Raw genomic sequence first — 24,560 nt, forward strand, 5'->3', positions numbered from 1 at the left:
TGATTTTGACTAAATGTGTTGAAATAATATAGTTCACCTAGGGTACACATGATAAACTAGAAATCAAGAGGTATGTTAAATATTATTAAACCATAGTAACATTCTATTTACATAAAATGACAAAACATAAATGGAATTCAAATGCCTAAGTTTTTAATTAGGAAAAAGAAATCTTGAAATTAAAAACTAATACATTATTCATCAAAATAGAGAAAATATTGATTTGTTAGGTGATGGCAAATGTTGTGTGGAAGAGAGAATTAAACATGGTAGACTAATAAATAATATAAGACATGAATTTTTATTTCTTTTAACACTATAGATAGTTAATAATTATTAGAAGTGACATGAAACCTTGTAATAATTTTTTATTTTTTTTAATAAAAGTGGATTATTCCACTAAACTTTTTTATTAATATTTTTTATTTTTTACACAGGATTCAAAGAGCATACTGGAGGAAAGAACCCTGGGAAGAAAACCTCTGGTCACAGCTCATAAAACTAACCTATAGTATCTAATGGATCAGTTAATGCACCTCGCCCAAAACCACATACAAAATGCGGTCACAACACATATAATATTAGTTTTGCATAGAGCCCATATGACAATTTGCCCAAAAAAAAAAAACCCATCGAATATTTTTCAAATGTAGACTCCACAACTGCTATCAATGGAAGAAGACAAAATTTTTCCAAAGCCTTGTGCCAAATCCCATGAGCCAAAAACCTGTAAGGGCTCTGTCCTAAACTGCCAACCAAGCAAAGGCTCCGACTTTAGGAAGACAAGCCAAATGCCAAAACAACTTATAAGGCCAAGATGATTAATCTTTAGCAACCATAAGAGAGTTGTAACCATCTTTAACAGTGTACTTACCAGAAATATTCTTTGTCCAAATAAGTTCATCCTCAGAATCAGAAAGAAATACAATTCTATCCCCCAAAATCTTCTCAAAATCTAATTTAATTCTTTGATCAACATCTAAGCAATCAGTCAACTTCCATCTAGCTAGCTCAAGGTGTCCACTAGTCACAATTTCAAAATAATCTACTACAAAAACACCCCAAAGGGAGGAAAGAACAGTGATCAAAGGAGACCAATCCCTAATATTCACCAAAGGTGTGTGTCCATTCCATACTTCATCCCAAAATCTGACCTTTTTACCATTATCAACAATCCATGAGAGATGAGGCAAAATAACTAATCTACATTTACAAAGGAAATTCCAAATAGCAGAACCCGAAGGCAAATTTGAGACTTTAAAAATGTACTCTCTCGGTCCATTATTTAAATATTTGGCAAACATAATCTATGCCCATAAGGAGCTAGGCTTGTCATATAATTTCCAAACTAACTTAGCACCTAAGGCTAAATTCTAATTCTCCAGACTCCAAATTCCTGTTCCCCCAAGTTCCTTAGGCAAACATACCTTATCCCATGCAACTAAAGGGAGTTTCTTCTTGCCATCTTTATTATTGTTCCAAACAAAATATCTAAGAGTATCCTATAAACTAACAATAGCTACTTTTGGAGACTTCAAAATAGACATGAGATATATGGGAACAACATTCAAAACAGACTTGATGAGAACAATTTTACCCGGCAAAGTTAACCATCTATGATTCCATGAGAGAATTCTTTTAGAAATGACCGAAATAATCTTATCCCAAAAATCAATCTTATCCTATTTAACAGATAAAGGAATCCCAAGGTAAGTACATGGAAGATTTCCAGTCTCAAATCCCCAAAAGGATTGCAACCTATGCTGAACCAGTTGTGATGTATTAAGGAAAAAAATCTTTGATCTATCACCATTCACTTTTTGACCAGAAAATGATGCATAATTTTGTATTATCCTTTAATCACTTTTACCTCAACTAACGAAGCATGTCCAAGTAATAGAGTATCATATACAAAGAGACAATGAGAAATACTTTGGGGAATATTCTGAATCCTTATACCTTTCCAAAGCCCCCCCATTTTAGCAGCCCTAATAGCCCAACTAAAGGTTTCAGCTAGGAGAATAAACAAAAAGGGAGAAAGGGGATCTCCCTATCTCAAACCCCTAGAGGAAGTGAAAAAACCACAAGGAGAACCATTAATTTAAACCGAGAATCTTGTAGAAGAAATACATGCACGAATCCATTTCACCCAGGCCTTGGAAAAACCTAACTTCTCAAGAACAGCACATAAAGCCCCCCACTCTATTCTATCATAAGCCTTCATCATGTCTAGTTTAAGTATCATGGTTGGGGTTCTTTGGGTGGAAATATAATGCAACACCTCATGTGCTACAATTGCACCCTCTGTCATCTCTCTTCTGGGAGCAAAACCACCTTGCTCCAATGAAATGATCCTAGGTAGAATTTTTGCCAACCTAAGGGAAATTGCCTTCGTAAATATCTTATACAAAGTGTTACATAAAGCAATGGGGCGGAAGTCAGCAAAAGTCTTAGTATCCTCTTTTTTAGGAATAATTGCAATCATTGTAGTATTAAGTTCTTTTAAAATAGACCTATTTCTCCTAGCTTCCTCGAGACCAATAAAACATCATTTCCCACAAAATCCCAACATTTCTGAAAAAAGTAAAAACATCTGGTCCCGGAGCTTTATTTGGATTCATGGCAAAGACAACACTCTTAACTTATTCTAAGGAAAAGGGAGACATCAACATCTTATTGTCTTCCAAAGATACTAAAGGAGGAATATTAGATATAATATCATTGCTGAGATTTCCATTTTCTGAAGATAATAATAACTTAAAAAACCTAACCGCCTCTGAAGCAATGTCCTTTGGCTCTGTCAATAAATTCCCACTCTGACACTGAATACAAGATATCCTAATCTTACATCTTTTAATCTTAGTTGAAGAATGAAAAAATTTTGTTTCCTGTCACCATCTGAAAGCCATGACTCTCTAGGTTTCTATCTCTAATAGATTTCCTCTCTAGCCAACACCTCCTCAAGCTATAATTTTAGTGACTTCAATTCATCAAAAACTTGTGGCACCATACCATGTTGAAGCACATGAGTATTAAGACACTCAATCATATCTTGAATCCTTTGTTTCTCCTGAAAATGTTCTTAAAATGCAAGATATTCCATTCCCTAATATTCAATTTCATATAACTTAACTTCTTAGCAATCTGAAACATACGAGACCTAGAACAAAAAGGAGCAGAATTCCACCATTTCATAAGCAGAGGCAAAAAGGAAGAATCCCTAAACCACATGGGCTCAAATTTAAATGGAGACTTAAAAGAAGCCCTATCCTAAATAACTGAAAGGGAAATTGGAAAATGATCAGAACCCGAGATCGGTAGAATAGAGGAAAAGAATTCAAAATCTGAATCAATCCAATTCTCAGATAACAAAAACCAATCTAATCTCTCAACAATATAATAAAAATACCTTCTCATGTTTGTCCATGTGAAAACGCCATTCTGAGACTTACAATCAAAAAGGCTCATATCAGAAATGAAATCCCCAAAGTCATCCATAATCCTTTTATTAGGGAAAACACCTCCTCTTTTCTCATCTAAATCAGTGATAGCATTAAAATCACCCCTGAAGATAATAAAGGAACCATGTTTTAAGGGAGAAGAAATCCTCTTTAATTCACCCCATAACTTACTCTTCCCTTGAATTCTTGATGGAGCATAAATGTTAAAAAGCCAGAATTTAACCTTCGAAATCTTGCTTATAACTAAAACCAACATCCAATTTGTAGTAGATGTCACTAACCGTACCTCAATATTATAATTATTCCAAATTAGAGTCAAACCTCCTGAAGCACCACAAGCCGGAGAAGAAAGAAAATTCCACCTTCTCTAAGATGAAAAAACCAAATCAGCAGACTCCTTTAACAACTTTGTTTCTTGCAACATAAAAAAATCACACTTAATTAAGTCCATCTAGGACTTAATTAAGCATCTCTTGTTAGGGGCATTTAAGCCCCTAACATTCCAAGAAATAATTCTCATTGTCCTCGAGGAGAGGTCGAAGCTCCCCTCTTCCCATTAATTGGAGAATTTTCGCTTTCCCCAAAGCAACCTTGCAAATTACATTTCACAGCCCATGATCTTGTCACGGGAGGACTAGTCACAAATATTTTACTCCTCTTTCTTTTTACACTTACAGGAGTTAGGCATGTTTTCTTAGGCCTACCAAGAGAGACCGAATGCCTCCCTTGCCCACCAGCAGGAGAAAGGGACAAAATATTTTGAATTCTAGCATCAATTTCCATTTGAGTCTTAAGATTATTTGGAGGCCTACCTCTCCTAGGAGAAACCACTGATGGTGAAAAAACCAGAGTTGTTTGGACAATTGGTAAACTCTTGCATGACTTTGGAGAAGCCAGGATAAATGGATTATCTTCAAAACCCAACTCTGTTGTAGCCAAAACCGCAAAAGGATTAGCATATGCAGAAATTGGAAGGGTCGAGTTTATACCCCCAAAATCATTCTCAATTGAACAAACAACTCTATCAGTAATACCCTCATCCATTTGATGTGCATGATTGTTAAAAATATCATTTACTTGCTAAACCAGATTCTCATCTGGCATAATAATAGGGACAACCTCTGATAGATTACTATTCCATAAGGAAGATTCATTAGCCATATTAATTTCAACATTTAGAGGGGAATTATTAGACACCAAATTCTTAATTTCCTAAACTAAAGAAGCATCATTAGGAAAACCTATGGCAGGTACCTGTTTAATAGTTTCCATATCAACCACTGGATTTTTATCTAAATTCATATTCTTTGAAGAATCCAAAACCTCCTTTTGAGTGCATGAAGACAAATTGTCATCCTTACCCTTTGTGTGATTATTTGGCATCTTAGGGCAATCTTTCATTAATGGATGATCTACTCCATTCATCGGGGGATTACCATCTACTAAACCCCCGTTATTAGAAAATGTCTTCAGTAAAGAAAAAAGTGAGACCGAACCCAAAGTGTGATCATTTGGTTTCCCAGAACTATGACACAATGGATTATTTTCAAGATTAATGTGACCTATTTCTACCAATTTATGCGAAGAGACATTTCCACATCCTTCAACTAAAGGTCCCACCGACAAACTATCTTTATTAAGGGATTTAGGGACAAAGCCAACAACCTGCTGGTTTTTCTTAAAATCCATAAGTAACGGAGCATCCAAAAGTAAAGGAGACTTAAGAAGCTCTGTATCTAATTTCTCAATTGACTGGTGCCAAATACCATCATGAGACTTGATATTACAAGTACGGGGGAAAACATTGTTAGGGTTAATAAGAACACAAAGTTTTACCAAAACCTCCCCCTCCACAAAGTCCATTTTAGATGTTAAAAAAGTTCCAATAGTATTTCCAATTTTCTCAAGAACATCTGGATCCATAAATTCAAAAGGAATTTTAGGTAAACCAAACCAGAAAGGAATAAGTTTCGAACTAGACCAAGGAGGAACAAAAAAAGGTTTCCAAGCCACAACTGAAATTAAATGTTTTCCAAACCAATGATGTGAAGTTCTTAATACCTCATCTCTGAAAGAACGAGAACCAAAGACAATAATAAAAGCATTCGCAGACAATAATTAAAAATAATGCATATCCCCCCATCTTTTCTGCAATTTATGATAAAGCTTTAACAAACTAATTTGATCACCCCAAATTTCCCTAGAAATAGCATTCGTATGCAAACAATTTGCTTTCTTATCGACATAGGAACCCAAAAGATCAATACAAGGGATAGGAGCCCAAACCTGTGATGAAGAAACCCCCAGCAGAATAGGATCAGAAGGTATCTTACTTACCTTTTCCAGACTAGCTTCCTTGAGGTTCACATTTACCTTATTTCCCACCTGCTATGAAGAAATAGAAACCCTAGCTACAGTCTCCTTATTTTCCAAGCCAACAACCCTAGCAAACGTTCATTGATTTCCCAGATCTAAAGACCATTTCCTCAAAAAGCCCTTGAATTGCTTCTCAAGATTCCCTTGATTCACACCATTATTAAAATGCCCTTGAGTGAATCTCCTTTCATTGTTATTCTTCCTCCATGCCACACTTCGTATGTTCTCAAAGAAGCCTTGAAAGTATTTTGAAGCTAGCCGAAAAACCTTGTTATTTCCGCTCCGGTTTACCTGTATCACCATGTCCTTCCATCTGACATTCATGTAGACCCACTGCAAAACATGAGGCAGGTCTTCCCAGCCCACATCCACCCATGAACCCAAATGTCCTCTATCACTCATGTCCGATCATTGTATTAAATTTCTACTGAACCGTAAAGCACAATCCTCCTTCCTGTATTTGATTTTTTGTGCCCTAATTTTCTTTTTTCGCATGAGCCCACCACAAACACGGAAAGATTCATTTGAAACCTGCAAATAGAAGCCCTAGCCCCAAAAATATTTGACCGGTATACAAAGTTTCATACCCGAGGTGGAAGACAGAAAAAAACCCTAGCCGCATTGCCAAAACTGAAAAAAATTGGCCTTCGATCTTTGAAAAGTGCAGTAAACCCTAGCCGCGTTCCGTTCTCCAATTAGATTTTCGCCTGAAAATAGAAAGAATAGTCCTCTTCTTTAAAATCACCTTACAATTTGATGGTCTGGTTGCGTGTGGAGTCGTGAATGAAATGTTTGTTGAAAAAACTAACAAGGCATATATGCCCCAAGATCTCAATGCCTGCTTTGTTTTATCCATAGTTGGTTTTTGTTATTCCGCCTTGGAATAGCCTAGCAGACGGTTCGCTACTACTTTCACTTCAATTCATATATGTGTAATAGTTTAGTGAATATAAAATTAAGGGAGAGTTGACTTCAAACTATTATAATAATAATTTAATAATTCACTAATAAAAATAATGTAGTTATTTTTCATTCCTTTTTTTATATGTTACTTGTTAGTAATCTTGATTTAGAGTTTGTGTGTGTGTGTGTAGACACAAAAATACAAAAATAAAAGTTTTTTTTTATCATCTTTTTATTTTAATTAACAAAGTGTTTGGACATTTCATGTAATGAATACTCTTTAAGATTTAACAAAGTATAATTTTATTTATTTTTTAATAAAGGTGGCAGTGCCGCTTAATATATTTTATTTATATATTTGTTTACAAATGCTGATTCAAAGAGCTCCTGGAGAAAAGAACCAGAAAGAAAAACTTTGATCCTTGCTCAATAATACATAGAAAGGTTGTGAAGCTTATATCCCAAATATGCCAAAAAGGTACAATATATCTTGTAATATCCAAAATACCGAATGCCACAAATCATCCCCAAGTATCGACTGCTTCCTAGAGTATGTTCAACAAGATGAAGTCCAAACCAAAACATCATGAAAGTTGTACACATTTACATAGAAGCCCACAGACTACCTAACTTAAGCATTTATGCAAATTGAAGTCCAAAATGCTTCATAGATGCCCAAATCGACATCCATCCACATCATTCAAATACAGCAAAACCACAGAACCCTGTAATTATAATACCTCGCATACAAACTTTTTATCATTATGAAAAGGACAACTGCATAGCCATGTGCAATATTATCCTATACACATGTCCTCCAAAATTATTTTTCTAAGAGTTGGAAAAGAATCGAGATCACAATTCGGACCCATCATATTAAGCTCCACCTTGGAACTTCCCATATTTTCCAAATGATCTGCAGCCCAGTTCCCTTCTCTATACACATGTGAAATGGTAAAGTTTACAAATGTATCAATAAGTGCCCATGCTTGTTCAAGCAAATATCTTATCTACCAATTGTCAATATTTCTCTTCATGCAAGCGTTGATAATAATAGCTGAGTTGCCTTCGATGTGAATATAAGAGATGTTCAATTTTTTAATTAGTAGAATGCCTTCAAGCAAAGCATATGCCTCTGCGAAGTTGTTAGTACCCGGTGGAATGCAAACAAATTTTAAAGAAAAAACACAACCTGTGTGGTCCCTTATGCATACTCCTACTCCTACATCACTCGGGTTCCCTTTAGAGGAGCCATCAAAAATAAATTTGAAATGCGTTGAACCCGGAGGACACCATTTCACTGTATTTCTATCAATTTCACTAATTCTCAATCTCGAAAAGAAAGGTGATACAGGAATAGAAATACCCTTCCAACAATTAATAACTTGGCCATCGCAAGAAGTAAATTCCCTATTTGGATTGAATGGATTTGAAACATGAGCATTAACCAGTTTTGATACTGATTTTTCAATGTAATTGAGAACATCAAAAAGAGAAGATGTCTGCTTTCTAAAAATATGCTTATTTCTTTCCCACCAAAGTGACCATACTACTATGGATGGGATCACTTTCCAAATGCATGCAAAGAGAGGATGAGTATAAGACTAGCTAGGAATGGAACAAATCCTACACAATATTTGGAAGAGGGATGCTAAAGGAAAGTTTAGCAAGCACAAACATCCAACAATAATGAGAAAAATCACATTGGAGGAGAAAATGATCTAACGTTTCATTATGCTCACTACAAAGTACATAGGCAAATGGAGGTGCAATATTTAATTTATCAAGTCTCTCACTAGTAAGTATTCTCTTGTGTAAAGTAAGCCAAGCAAACATCCCTACCTTGGGAAGAATATTGTTGTTCCAACAGAAGTTATAAGCTCTTTGTGAATAGGATTGAACAAACATCTGATGAATTGCCTTATACCCTTCCTTGATAGAGTACTTTCTGTTCTTCGCAGGGCACCATATCAATTTGTCCAAACCATTAGAAATAAATATAGTGTGGTTCTTGAGAATCAATGAAAACTTTACCTTTTGATCCAGGGAGATTGGGAGTGAAGTTAGATTCTTCCAAATGACATGGTCTGAAGGCTTCTCAAGGTCATTTATGTAATCATAAAGGTAAGATCCCCAATGAGTAATAATTATAGGGATCACATCTACTAGATATTCCTCAAGATTAAGAGGGGGGAGACCACTCCATGAATCATGCCAAAAGTTGACTTCTTTGCCATTATGTACTTGCGAAGATAAATATCTAGTAAACACATTCCTAGAAGCCATCATGAAGTTCCAAACTCCAGACCTGATGGAGGATCAAGGATAGTAAAAATACATGATGGGGTAGGAGTATCTAAATACTTTTCTTGCATAATTTGACACCACAAAGCATTTGGTTTTACATAAATATTCCAAACCAACTTTCCCCCAAAGGCCTTATTCCTTTTTGAAAGATCATGTAGACCAACCCCGCCCGTAGTTTTACTGGGAGTCATTTTGTTGAGAGACACAAGAGGGATCTTTTTATCTTCTGAAAGATTTTCTTTCCAAATAAAATTTTGAATAATTTTCTCGATATGGGAAATAATAGATTTTGGGGCTTGAAGGACAAAAATGTAGTAGTTTGGGATTGTAGCCAAAATAGTTTTGACAAGAAGGATTATGCCTAATAGAGATAACCATCTAGCTTTCCACACAGAAATTCTTCTTTTTAATCTGTCAATCATAGAATTCCAAAAAGAAGGTTTCCCTACTCCCATAAAGAAAGGGATGCCCAAGTAAAAATATGGAAGAGAATCCACTGGAAATCCCAAGGTCTGGATAATGTTGTTAGACACCATTTCAAAAGTATTAAATATGAATAATTTAGACTTCTGGGCATTGATTTTTTGCCCAGATTTGGAAGTATATATGTCTAACATTTTCTTAATATGCCTTGCTTCTTGAATATTGGAACAACCAAATAAAAGTGTATCATCTGCAAATAAAGTGTGGGTGATGGAAATTGAAGTGTTAGAGATGCATACCCCCTTCCAAAGACCCAGAGTCAGCTTCTTATTGACCAATCTGCTAAAAGCTTCAGCCATGATAATAAAGAGAAAAGGTGATAATGGGTCACCTTGCCGAATTCCTTGAATGGATTGAAAAAAACTAGAAGGATTACCATTAATAATAACTGAGAAATATGCACTAGAGAGACAATTTTTTATCCATTTGCACCACTTATCTGAAAAGCCAAACTTTTTAAGAACTCTCAAAAGAAAAGACCAACATAATTTATCATATGCTTTCAACTTGTCTAATTTAACTATGAAAGCAGGGGAATGTGAAGAGTTAATTGAGTGTAAAGCTTCATGGGCCACAAGTGCACCTTCTAATGTTTCCCTACTAGGAATAAAACCTCCTTGTTGAGGAGATATTACTTTAGGAATCAAGGATTTCAACCAGAGATAAATAGCTTTTGTGAAGATCTTGTAAACTGTATTACACAAGGGGATGGGCCTAAAGTCTACAAAAGATTGAGGGTTGTGGGATTTGGGGATAAGAGCAAGATGGGTTAAATTAAATTTCTTGAGAATAAAAGCTTTTTATCTTGACTCCTCCAAAGCCATTAAAAGATCAAAACTTAAAACATCCCAACACTTTTGAAAAAATAACATGGTAAAACCGCCAGGACCTGGAGACTTGTCAGGAACCATCAAAACTACCACCTCTTGGAGTTCAGCAAGAGAGAAAGGTTGCATCGGGTAATCATTATCACACTGTGAGATTAGACAAGGGATGGAATCTAACAATACCTTGACACTGGACTCCTCAGGAACAAATAGAGGAGAGGGAGAAAGAAGATTTTTAAAGAAGAGTTCACCCTCTTCCCTAATTTCTTGTTCATTAGTTAATTTTACACCCAAAAAAGAGGAATTGATAGAAAAGATAGTAGATGCATCTTGCGTAATCTTTGCAGATGCCTGAAAGAACATAGTATTTTTATCCCCATCTTTTAGCCATAGCTCCCTTGATTTTTGTCTCCAATACTCCTGCTCTCTAGAGCACAATTCTTCCCAGTAACTTTGTAAATGCTTCTGCCTTGAGAAGGTTTCAGGATTAATCCCCTTAGAAAAGATAAGTTTTTTGATGTCCTTTAGTTCCTTCTCTACACATGATTTCTCTGCAAAGATGTTTTTGAATACTTCCCTATTCCAGACTTTGATTTTTTCTTTTACAAACTGCATTTTCATATAGAGTTGAAACATTTTGTTCCCCCTATAGAAGGGGGCACTTACCCACCATTGACGAATAAAAGCATGAAAGTGTGGGTGTCAAAACCACATTCTTTCAAATTTAAAAAAAGGTCTATGATGAGAAACTTCATGTTTATCCAAGCATAATAAGATAGGAAAATGGTCAGATCTAGAGAAAGATAGAATATTAGAGTTGAAAGTATATTTTTGAAGGATCCATTCATATGAAGTGAAAAACCTATCCAATTTGCTTGCAATTTGAAGGGAAGTTCTCTAGTTTGTCCATGTAAATTGACCATTAGAAGGTTAAATGTTAGAAAGAGCGTTATCAGACACAAAAGATCTAAAGTCATCAATCACCTTAGAAGCAGTAGGGTTGCCTCCATGTTTCTCATCCTGAGACAAAATGACATTAAAATCACCTCCTAAGATGATTTTTTGAACTCCCTGCTGATGGATCTGACAAGATAAAGTATTCTAAAGAGCATGTTTCTCATGAGGAGCTGTTGGACCATAAATATTAAAGAGGAGAAAGGATAAATCAAAATTTTCAATAAGAATAAGATGCCAATATGTCCCTTGGTTCAAGGTTTTTGATTTGATTGTCTTGGGATTCCACAAGGTCAGGATACCACTAGAATCCCCTGCTACAGGAACATGTATGAAATCCCATCAAGTCCATTTTTTAAAAATCTTTTGAGAGGCTTGATCAGAAAGCTTTGTTTCTTGTAATAAAATGATGTCTGCTTGGAAGAAATCCAGCTGTTGCTTGATCTGCCCCCTCTTGTCAGAGGCATTCAAACCTCTAACATTCCAAGATATGATCCTCATTGCACCCAATAAGAACAAAATGTTCTCCTTGGTCTTGAATGGGTTGAAAACTTTTCTACAATTGTAGAATGGATACCAGCTGCGATCTCTTCTTAGATTTTAAGAATCTTGGGCTTCCGACCTCTTTTTTTAGGTGTTTTAGATAACATAGGAGATGAAGAGACTGATTGAGAAAGAGAGAGATGTTGAGAAAAACCAAATTCAAGCTGTGTGGGAGGTTGAAAGGGCTGATATGAATTATCTTCAGCCACAAGGTGATCAGCATGACTAGATTCCAAAAGGGGTGAAAAATTGGGTGGTGAAGTATTAAGAGCAAGAGGCATAGCATCAACAGAAGGGACATCCTGAATTTTTGGGAATTCCTTGAGAGCAATTTCATCAATAAAGTTTGATGCGATAGAGATAAGGATATCATGTGCCATTAATTCAATATTTGGAGCATTTGATGAGGATCTAGTAGTGGGAAGATTGCGACCAACCACATGGAAAGGTTGGCAATTATACATCAAGCTATGAACCAAGTTATCCTTTGCATTCTATGAAAGAGAAATTTCCTGGAATTGAAAATCTGAGGGTCCCATGAAAGTTAAACTCAGAAAAGAAGAAGTGAATTGCCTAAAGAGAGAGGAAGAAAATATGTTCTTATACAACCAATCAACCAGGATTGAAGAGCAGTGGATCTTAAAAGATATATTCTTGTATCTACCCATAAATTTTTGCAAAGAACATGAACCAGAGACAACAACCTAATATTGAGGAGAATTATTCCAATTGGAGGGCTTTGTTCTTTTTTATGTTGGAAGTAAAACATCTACCATACAACCCAAAAATAATTGAGAAGGAATCAAAGAAAGAGGAGGATTTGCCTGAAACTGAACAACCTGCAAAAGGTCTTGCAACATTCTCAATATTATTCAGAGGTACGGGACTCTCTAATAAGTCAGCTACACTTGTTGTCCCACTTGGTATAGAAGAAGGAGATGCAACAAGCTGATAAAAGGAGCATTTATGGAAATCAATCACAAAATCCTTGCAAACCCTAACAACATCAATACCCGATCCTTGACACTGCGAATTAAAATGACCCAATTTATCTACACGGTCATCAACATATCCGGTACCCTATATGCAAATGTCTTGATTCCATTTCCCTATGGAGGAAGTCATTAAAATAGACTTGGGAAGTTGATTTGTGAGGTTTAGCAGTAGGTATACCTGACGGTTAAATGGGAAAGTTCATACGAGATAAGGTCATGCTTGATAAAAATACCCATTTGATTAGCCAAAATTTCCACAATATTTGGATCACGATACTCAAGCGGGAGCCCCGGTAAATTAATCCAAAAAGGCATGAAAATGGGAGGAACTGAATCCAAACTAAAATTTGGAACCCACGCCAAAGTGATAATACCAACACCCTTACAAAACCACCCCTTATATCTATGAACACAATTTCTATGCTCTTTGGAATAAAAAATGGCAATGAAAAAGAGGGGCTACTTATCCATCAAAAAAATATCCTTCAAGCCCAACCAATTCTGTTTAGCCCAAAATGAAAGTTGCATAAAGGAAATAGTAGAATGAAGTTTACCAATGAGGGTTGTGGCACATAACAAATCTATTTGTGGATGAATAAGGTGGTCCGACAAAATGATCTTATACACACCCTCCAACTTGCCTAATTCTCCCGTATTAGCAGCATCCATGACCTTTGGTGAGACTAGAACCCAGCTACCCTCTTTAGCTGTATCATTTGAAAGGTACCCATTACCTTTTGCATCTGAATTTTGTGCTAGAGAGTCGGGAAGAGATGTGCAAGGGGTTTTCTTTCTCCAGTTTTGTGTAACCTTTTTTGGTTTGAAGGGTGCTCCTTGGCACAAATTCTTTATTGGAAGATTGTTTGGGGTTGAAAGAAATTTGGGGTTTATCAAATGGGTGTTGTTTGGCCATGTCGCATATGATGGAAGATTAATAGGATTAGCCTTCGAATTGGATAGAGAACGAGGTGACAACGGTGGTGTCCCCTCACAAATGTCAAAGGGGGGGTGTGGTGTTTGATCTAGTTGACATTCAAAAGCATGTCGTGGAAATCTTCTTTCTCTCCCCTGACCCTGCAATCTGCCTGGAAACCATTGGACTCCACCAAAAGAATGCCTATCCTCTGATATAACATCATGCAGCTGCCACGAAGCCCACCTAACTCCAATGGGTCCAGGCCCTAGAAACCTTGGTTGCATGGCTCAACGCATCACTCAAGGTTAATCAATACCTTAAAATTCATCAAAAGCTCGAACATGCTTTCACAATCATGTGAAAGAAAAAGCAAGGAGCCAAAACTGTGATTTCAATGGATGATAAAATGTCATGTTTTGCAAACTGCGATTCCAATGGCCGATATAAATGTCTTATTCTACAAACCCAATCGAAAGCGAGAGCTTTTGTTGTTCCCATCAGGAAATCTCTCTTACCGCCATCATTTGGCTTGTTCTCACCACCGATTGGCTTGCAGAGGTTGCAAGTCTCACTGTCGTCGCCCACCCTACAAGTCTCACCGATTCTCGGTTTAGGGTTGTAGAGTGATTCGCGAGCTAGACAACTATTGTCGCCCACCCTGCAAATCCTGCCGCCCACCTTGCAAGTCTCATCGCCTCTCGATTTAGAGTTGCAGAGCGATTTTCCATGTAACAACAAGAATATTTTTAACAAAATATAATTAAAAGTATAGAATGAAATGAAAAATTAAGTTTGATATACTTTTGAAAATAATTTTTTTTATTTCCTTTAAATTAAATGTATTAAATAAAAAATTACAAATATTAACTATATCACATAAACAATTACAAATATAAAATGTAGGCATTTGTTTTATTTATTTGATGCTTGATGATTATTTTTCATGTGTCGCAATTTCTTTCTTGGGAAGTTTATGTCATCATGATTGGCGGTGCTCTTCGCTTGTTTCATTCATACCTGCTTATTCTGGCACAGTACTATTCAATCATTACTTCATCAGGTTGTTATATGTGAATTCATCTCATGTCTTGTCTTAGTAGTTCTCTCGAAATATATGTTATGAGGTGTTGGATGCATCTCATATATTTTATTGTATTTCAGTATCTATTGTGATCATGTAGATTTGTGATTGAAATGCCTTGTTCGAGATTTTACTGTTGGCAATATTACATTATAAGGATATTGAGAAGGTTGTTGATGATTATGGAAATAACTGATTAAAGATGTTTTACTATCTTGATATTATTATTTTTTCATTGATGTCAAGAAATTGATTTTCTAATTCAGTATGATGTTGCCATATCTTGAGAAATATGATATGAAGATTATAAAGAAGTCGGTAAAGACATAGGAAAGAATATGATGAATAAGGGGATAAGTTATTCAATGGGCAACTACTACCGAGTTAGACAATGATGAGATCTTGATGTTTTAGATTGTTTTAACATCATACATATGTTGTAAAATGTAAAGGTTAATACTATACTATGTTATCAAGCAAAGAACCTAGTCGGTAAACCCTAAGGTTATCGCAGTCGGTTAATGAAGACAGAATGTCTACCGAGTGAAGTTTAGTATTCATCGAGTTGTAACTGAGCTATAACAGAATGCATTAAATGTTTACATGTGATATTTAATGAAAGAAGCTGATGAGCTGGAGTGGATCAATGATTGGCAAGCTGTGGAAGAAGTTTGTTAAATGAATCTAAGGCAATGAAGAGTCGGCAAGAAGATCTATAGCTCAGATTGAACCACATTACCCTAACACAAGTTCCAAGGTGAGGTAAAACATTTTTAGATCAAAAGATACAATGAACCTAGACAAGATTGAAGATCTGATGGCTATGATTGATCATGGGAAATGTGATCAAGGAGATTACGCGGTTAGAAGATTGTTTATAAAGAGGAAACTATTGATAAACAATGAATGCAGGCAAGTGTATGCACAGAGATGCTACATAGTGATTACCGAGCACAGAAGCTTGAAGACCTGCTAGATTAACAAATTATTGATTCCCAGTAGATAGACAAGATTAGTTCTATGTCTAGATTGTATTGAACAAATAGGAATCTGCTTTAGCATTTTAGATGTGAAGTTGCACATAGATTGTATTACTGTTATTTTGTGAAAGTGATAGGAAATCTCTTAACCAAGTGGACTTAACAGTCTTATATGTAAATACTCTAACAAGGTGACATTTTGATTGAGTGTTTGAAATCCTTTGACAAGGTCACTTCTAACAAAGTGAAGATCCTAACAAATCTAAGGGAAATCCCTTAATCGAGTCACATCTAGCAATGTGTTTGTAATCTTTAACAAGATTTGCTTTTAACCGAGCATACTCTAGAAGAGTATATTTCTTAGTGGGTCCGAAATCCCACAGTGGTTTTTTCCTATTTGGGTTTCCACGTTAAATCTGGTGTTATGAGGTTTATATTGTTCATATGCTTTTGAGTTTGCATGTTTGACAGTTTTTGGTTATATGACTGATATATATGTTACCGAGGTTGAATCTGATGTTTTTATGGATGATTAAGTTTGTATAATTCACCCCCCCCTCTCATCTTGTTGGCTATTGGATCTGTACTTATATTAAGTATCAGAACTATCAATTGGTATCAGAGCTTTGGACTTCAGAAGGAAAGTTTAAAGGCACTTGAGTTAAAGATCCAAAGATGTATAAGAGGGATGCACCTAAGCTGAATAAGTCAAGTTTCTCCACATGGTAGAAAAGGATGAAGCTACATCTATCAAGAGTCAGAGAATATGCTATATACTATCTAGAGAATGATTTTGTTGCACCGAGCACCTATCCATTGACTATGGAAGAGATAAAGGCGAAGCAAGAACATATTCAAGCAATGATTGAAATAACATCTGCATTGACCAATTCTGAGTTTAATGATCTAGAAGGCTGCAATGATGCAAAGGCAATGTGGACTAAGCTCATATCTATATATGGAGGAGATGAACATGTTCAAAGAGCAAAAGTTGATAGTTTAAGAGGACAACTTGAATCTATGAGGATGAATGAAGGTGAAAACATAACCCAGTACAGTACAAGACTAAAGGAGGTTGTAAATCAAATCAAAGGAGTAGGAGGAACTATTGAAGAAAAGGATATGACAAGTAAGTTGTTAAGAACCCTTCTACCTGCCTATGCAATCCGAGTCTCTGCAATCAATGAATTGAGATATGTACCTAATATGCCAGTTTCCTTGGATGCTACTTTTGGTAAGCTACATGCATTTGAGTTAAGTAATTTTGATAATAGTGGGTCATCGGTAAATAAAGTTGAATATGCATTTAGTTCTTTTCATCTGAATGAATCTAATTATTACAATGAAAGAAAGTATAAGTACTCTGAAGGAGATCACAGTGGAGCAAGTGAAAGGTTTCGGAAGAACATGGAGGAGGTACACAAATTGTATGAAGAAATCAGAAAGCAAGAAGAGTTTGAAGCACTATTGGCCAAAAGGTTACTGAGAGGTAAAGGTAGGTATAAAGGAAAACTACCTTTGAAATGTTTCAATTGTGATAAGATTGGACATATGGCTTCTAACTGTCCTGACAAAGATTTTACTGAAAAGAGAGATTACTGAGAAGACAGACAGAAAGATAATCATTACAGAGGACACCGAGACTTTAGAAGAAGAGATAGAAAGACATGCTTAATTGTTGATGAGGAATCTAAAGATGATAAATCAGATGAGACTGATACAGAGGAAGTTGTTTATGTGGCTATCAAGGATGGATCAGATGAAGAAAGGTATGAAGAAAAATCCCTAATATCTCACATAAACACTAATGATTCTTGGATTATAGATAGTGGATGCTCACATCATATGACAGGAGATAAACACAACTTTGTTATGTTAGAAGATTATGGTGGAGGCTATGTTAGATTTGGTAATGATGCACCATGTCTAGTAAGAGGTAAAGGATCCATAACACTTCTTGATAAAGCAAGATGCAATGATGTTTATTAGGTTAAGGGTTTGAAATATAATTTGTTGAGTGTAGCACAACTAAACAACACAAGTTACCGAATAGAATTTCAGAAAGGAATTGTCAAAGTTCATGACAAGAATGGAAAGTTAGCTGCTACCGGGACACAAACAAAAGGTAATACATTTCACCTTGACTCAACTCACAATAAGTGTTTGCATGCAAAGATTGATAATACCTAGTTATGGCATAAAAGGTTTTGTCAGTTTAATTTTGATAATCTGATCAAGATAAGTAAGAAGCACAGAGTAAGAGGTCTACCGAGTATTGAAAAACCTGAGAATGCTATGTGTCGAGGATGCTAGATGGATAAAATGACAAGATCAAGCTTTACAAGTAAGTCCTACACTTCTAAGGGAATTTTAGATCTTGTGCACACTGATCTTTGTGGTCCTATGAAAGTTCAAAGTTATTATGGTGATAAGTATTTCATATTATTTGTGGATGACTATTCAAGGATGATGTCAGTAATGTTTTTAAAAGAAAAATCAGAAGCTTTTCAAATGTTTAAGTGGTACAAGGCTAGAGTTGAAAATGAAACAGGAAGACAACTGAAATGTCTTAGATCAGATAGAGGAGGAGAGTTTAGATCTGATGATTTCAACCTATTTTGCAATGATCATGGTATTAAAAGATAAGTCTCTACACTGAGAACTCCACAGTAGAATGGAATAGCTGAAAGAAGAAATAGATCTATTGTGGATTGTGCTAGAACACTGATGATTAAGAAGAAGGTTCCACAAACATTTTAGAGAGAAGTAATAAGCACAATTGTTTACACCTTGAACCAAGTTCAATTGAAGAAAGGTACTTTGAAGACACCTTATGAAATCTGGTATGGCAAGAAACCTAATATAAGCTATTTTAAGATCTTTGGAAGTAAATGCTATGTTCATAAAGATGATAGAAATGGCAAGTTTGATCAGAAAAGTGAAGAAGGAACATTTCTAGGATATTCTTCTAGAAGAAAAGCATTTAAATGTCTAATCAAATCATCTAACAAAATAGTAGAAAGTGCAAATGTGAAAATTGATGAATTTACAGAAAGAACTGATGAAGGGAATTCCAAAGAACTGGAAGATTATGATGAATTTGTCTATGTGCAACTGAGAAGTCCTACCGAGATAACTGTTGAAGAAAATGAAGGAAATATCCAGTTACCGAGTGATGAAGAAGATCATATAGAGCCTACCGAGCTTGTATTAGCTAAGTATGTCAGAAGACACCATGCACCAAGTTAGATTATAGGAGATAAGGATGATCCAGTGATGACAAGGAACAAACTGAGACAAAACACATGTTTGATATCTGAATTTGAACCGAGAATTGTGAAAGAGGCATTTAATAGTGAAGATTGGATAAATGCTATGACAGAAGAGATTGATCAAATCAAGAGGAATGACACATGGACACTGGTCCCAAAACCGAAGGACAAAAATGTAATCGATACAAAGTGGATCTTCAGAAACAAGCTAAATGAAAAAGGTGAGGTCATTCAGAACAAAACAAGATTAGTTTGCAAAGGTTATGCCCAAGAAGAAGGAATTGATTATGGTGAGACTTTTGCACCTATTGCTAGACTTGAAGGAGTTAGAACATTGTTGGCATATGCTGCTTTCAAAAACTTCAAGGTATATCAAATGGATGTCAAATCTGCATTTCTGAAATGAATATTAGAAGAAGTTTTCATTGAACAACCTGAAGGATTTGTTGAAGACAATAATAAAGAACAGGTATGTAAATTGAACAAAGCTTTATATGGTCTAAAACAAGCACCTAGAGCATGGTATGAGAGATTGCACTCTTATTTGATTAAGATTGGTTTTATAAGGACAAGTGAGAACAACAACATGTACATGAAGAATGATGAAAATGGAATACTAATCTCAGCCATATTTGTTGATGATATTATATTTTGTGGAAATGACTATTTATGCAAGAACTTTGGAAATGAAATGAGAAAAGAATTTGAGATGTCATTAATCAGTGAGATAAAGTATTTTATAGGCTTACAGATATTGCAAATGAAAAATGATATTTTCATTACTCAATCCAAGTACATAAAGGAAATCTTGAAGAAATTTGGAATGGAGGATTCAAAACCAATAAGTACTCCTATGACTACCAACTGTAAACTATCAAAAAATGATGAATCTGCATCTGTTGATGAGACACTTTACCGATCTATGATTGGAAAGTTGCAATATGTTGTTCATAGAAGGCCAGATATAGCACATGCAGTAGGTATTGTTGCAAGATTCTCTATAGATCCTAAGGAAATACACATGATAGCAATCAAAATAATTTTCAGATACTTGAAAGGCACTGAAGATTATGGATTAGTATATCAGAAAGGAAATGATTTTGATCTAAAAGTTTATACTGATGCAGATTGGGTAGGCAACATTGATGACAAAAAAAGCACAAGTGGAGGAGCTTTCTTCTTAGGAGAAAGACTAGTGAGTTGGCTTAGCAAGAAACAAGGATGTGTTTCTCAGTCAACAGCCGAAGCTGAATATGTTGCAGCAGCACTGAATTGTACCAACATTGCATGGATCAAACAATTGTTGGAAGGTATAAATGAGAAAGTTATCGAGCCAGTAACTATATTCTGTGACAATACTAGTGCCATTAATATTTCAAAGAATCCTATTATGCACTCTAAGACAAAGCACATATATATTAAATATCATTATCTTAGAGAAGAAGCTCAAGAGAAGAAAGTGGTGTTGGAATATGTTAACACAAAGGAGCAAATAGCTTATATCTTCACCAAGCCACTACCAAAGGACACTTTTGAATATCTCAGAAGTAAGTTAGGGGTCCTACCCCTACTTTTACTCACTGACCGAGTTCGGTGAAAGCATCACTTCGATGACTCTATTAAATATCTTTCGGGGAGCTGATGCTGGATTGATACACTTTAGAATGTTTTTCTGAAAGTGTACTGGAATTAATACTAGGATAATACAGAGAATGATACAGGGAATAGGAATTGAAGACAAATGCTCTGACCGAGACTCACCTGATATACGACAGCAGGCAATAACTTCTTATAGAAAGAAATTATGTTTTAGTTCTTTTTCTTTTTGGCATTTTTGTCAAAGGGGGAGAAGACCTAAAGGGGAGAAGACCTAGAAAAGGGGAGAAGACTGAGAAGACCTACAAAAGGGGAGAAGATTGAGAAAAGACTATAGATTGAAATAAAGACTAAAAATAGAAGAGAAATCTAATGTATGGGGGAGAGCATTTTAGCATTTCAGAATCACAGCAATCCGAATCTTTTAAAGATCAAATCAATTGGTTTTTCCATCAATGCCAAATGGGGAGATTGCTGGCAATATTACATTATAAGGATATTGAGAAGGTTGTTGATGATTATGGACATAACTGATTAAAGATGTTTTACTATCTTGATATTATTATTTTGTCGTTGATGTCAAGAAATTGATTTTCTAATTCAGTATGATGTTGCCATATCTTGAGAAATATGATATGAAGATTATAAAGAAGTCGGTAAAGACACAGGAAAGAATATGATGAATAAGGGGATAAGTTATTCAATGGGCAACTACTACCGAGTTAGATAATGATGAGATCTTGATGTTATAGATTGTTTTAACATCATACATATGTTGTAAAATGTAAAGGTTAATACTATACTATGTTATCAAGCAAAGAACCTAGTCGGTAAACCCTAAGGAACCTAGTCGGTAAACCCTAAGGTTATCGTAGTCGGTTAATGAAGATAGAATGTCTATTGAGTGAAGTTTAGTATTCACCGAGTTGTAACCGATCTATAACAGAATGCATTAAATGTTTACATGTGATATTTAATGAAAGAAGCTGATGAGCTGGAGCGGATCAATGATTGGCAAGCCATGGAAGAAGTTTGTTAAACGAATCTAAGGCAATGGAAAGTCGGCAAGAAGATCTACAGCTCTGATTGAACCGCATTACCCTAACACAAGTTCCAAGGTGGGGTAAAACATTTTCAGATCAAAAGATACAATGAACTTGGACAAGATTGAAGATCTAATGGCTATGATTGATCATGGGAAATGTGATCAAGGAGATTAAGCAGTTAGAAGATTGTTTATAAATAAGAAATTATTGATAAGCAATGAATGCAGGCAAGTGTATGCACAGGGATGCTACATAGTGATTACTGAGCACAGAAGCTTGAAGACCTGTTAGATTAACAAAGTATTGATGCCTAGTAGATAGACAAGATTAGTTCTATGTCTAGATTGTATTGAACAAATAGGAATCTGCTTTAGCATTTTAGATGTGAAGTTGTAGATAGATTGTATTATTGTTATTTTGTGAAAGTGACAGGAAATCTCTTAACCGAGTGGACTTAACAGTCTTATATGTAAATACTCTAACAAGGTGACATTCTGATTGAGTGTTTGAAATCCTTTGACAAGGTCACTTCTAACAAAGTGAAGATCCTAACAGATCTGAGGGAAATCCCTTAACCGGGTCACATCTAGCAATGTGTTTGTAATCTTTAACAAGATTTGCTTTTAACCGAGCATACTCTAGAAGAGTATATTTCTTAGTGGGTCTGAAATCCCACATTGGTTTTTCCCTATTTGGGTTTCCACGTTAAATCTGGTGTTATGAGGTTTATATTGTTCATATGCTTATGAGTTTGCATGTTTGACAGTTTTTGGTTATATGACTGATATATATGTTACTGAGGTTGAATCTGATGTTTTTATGGATGATTAAGTTTGTATGATTCACCCCCCCCCTCTCATATATTAAGTATCAGAACTATCATTTACTTGAGTTGATAATGTTGTCTTGTGTATGATATCAAACATTGCATTCATTTTTATTGAAAATTGATGCTGCCATTAATGATGGAGTTGATTTATATTGCTCGAAAGTATCAATTTTGTTTTATTATTAATTGTGGTTTCTACATTTCCATATGTCATCTATTCTGGCTTCAGAATGTTACAGAATCTGTGTTCTTGGAAAATTGGAGACTTTCAGGATTTTCATGCTTATGATGATGAGAAGATTGGTATAATTTTTAATTTGTGTTCTCTAGGTGTTCCTTATGCCATTAGGAAGGTGGTGGGCAAATCTTGGTTGGTGGAAAATGCAGATTTTAGCTTATTTGTGATTATTTCTTGTTTTCTCACTGTATGTATGGATTTCTTCTAGATGCTCCTATGGTTTGGACTTTTCCTGATACCTTCTTGGTCTCACCACTCTTATCTTCTAATGGTGTGGATTATTCTCTATTTTTTATAGTTTTGATCATGGTTTGTTCCCTTATGGTGGTTTCTTGCCTATTGATGAGCTTCTCGCTAATGGATGGTGTGGAAATTTGTTTTTTGTTGCCAGGTGTGGATTAATCGGTGACTATTATAGGGACACTTTGGTGCAATTTGAAGGGTTGATCGATCATGTCCCTCCTCTCTTCTTGGCTTCTTCTCTTGATGTTTTTACCGGGATCCAATCTCTTTTGGAAATTTGTGTGGTTGTGTTGGGATCCCCTCATCTGGTCGAGTTGTTGTAGATGATTCCTCCTTCCTTGGGTGATGATGTGGTTCCTCGCTCTTCTTCTTTTGTGACTCTGAATGAAATTTCAAGTACATGGTATCTTGAGTCATGATGTAGATTTTCTTATGGGTTTTGTTTATGGTAATACTATGGCTTGGCCACCATGGGGGGTGTTTTGTCAGACTTCTTGGTTTAGTGTTGGGTTGGGTTTTGGTCTCCTCTCATGTATAGGGTGATATCAAACTGGCATTCCTATATGGTATTTTGATCAAGATCTATAACCGGAGGTTTTCTTTGCCTGGTTCTTTCCTGTTGATATGCTCGTTTGAACCAGGCTTTCTTGTAAACTCTTTTATATTAATAAAATTATTTAGTGGCCTTGCCACTTTTATTAAAAAAAAGGAATATTATTATTAATTTTTCTTTTCTATACCGTAATATAAAATATAATTATATAATAATTCAATCATTATAAAAAATTTGAATATTATTTCATTTACTAAAGATATAAAAAACCATTCAATTTTTCTTTTTCTTTTTCTATATTAACTATAAGGAGAGAATAGTTACATTAACACTTTAATCATAACATTATTAGTCACTCCATGCTAAGGAGGCAGTATGCATACTATCTGACTAATAGACTAACATTGTAATAAGTTTTATGTCCATATACAAAAACCATATACACCGACCCAAGTGCAAAAAGAGCCCTATACATTAAAACATATACAAAAAGAACAATGTGTTGGTATTTTTTATGATTATGTTGTGATTGTCATTGATGGACACACACTTCCTATGAGATCACTCTTTGTATGTATGAGCTACGCTCAACTGGTATTTATTTCAAACCGGTATTATGTTATAGTCTTTAGACTATCTGTGTCTTGCAGAAAGTGTTTACCGATCTCAAGCGGCATGAGGACCTCAAGCGGTTTGAGGATCTCAAGCGGAATAGAGCAAAGGAACTAGAAGCGACAGTTATCATTTTCCCAGTCTTCATTTCTATCAACCGGTAATCTGCTAAACTAGTATTACTCTGAGTTACCAACAAGTAATCTGTTTAATAGTCAAACCGGTATTACTTTGAGTTACCAACCGGTAATCAGTAAAGTTGTATAAACTGGTAATACTCTGTGATGAGTTACCAACCGGTATATCTTTGTGATGAGTTACCATCCACCGACACTTTGATGGTGA

Source organism: Cryptomeria japonica, chromosome 6 (genome assembly GCF_030272615.1).
Source record: "Cryptomeria japonica chromosome 6, Sugi_1.0, whole genome shotgun sequence".
Lineage (NCBI taxonomy): Eukaryota > Viridiplantae > Streptophyta > Pinopsida > Cupressales > Cupressaceae > Cryptomeria > Cryptomeria japonica.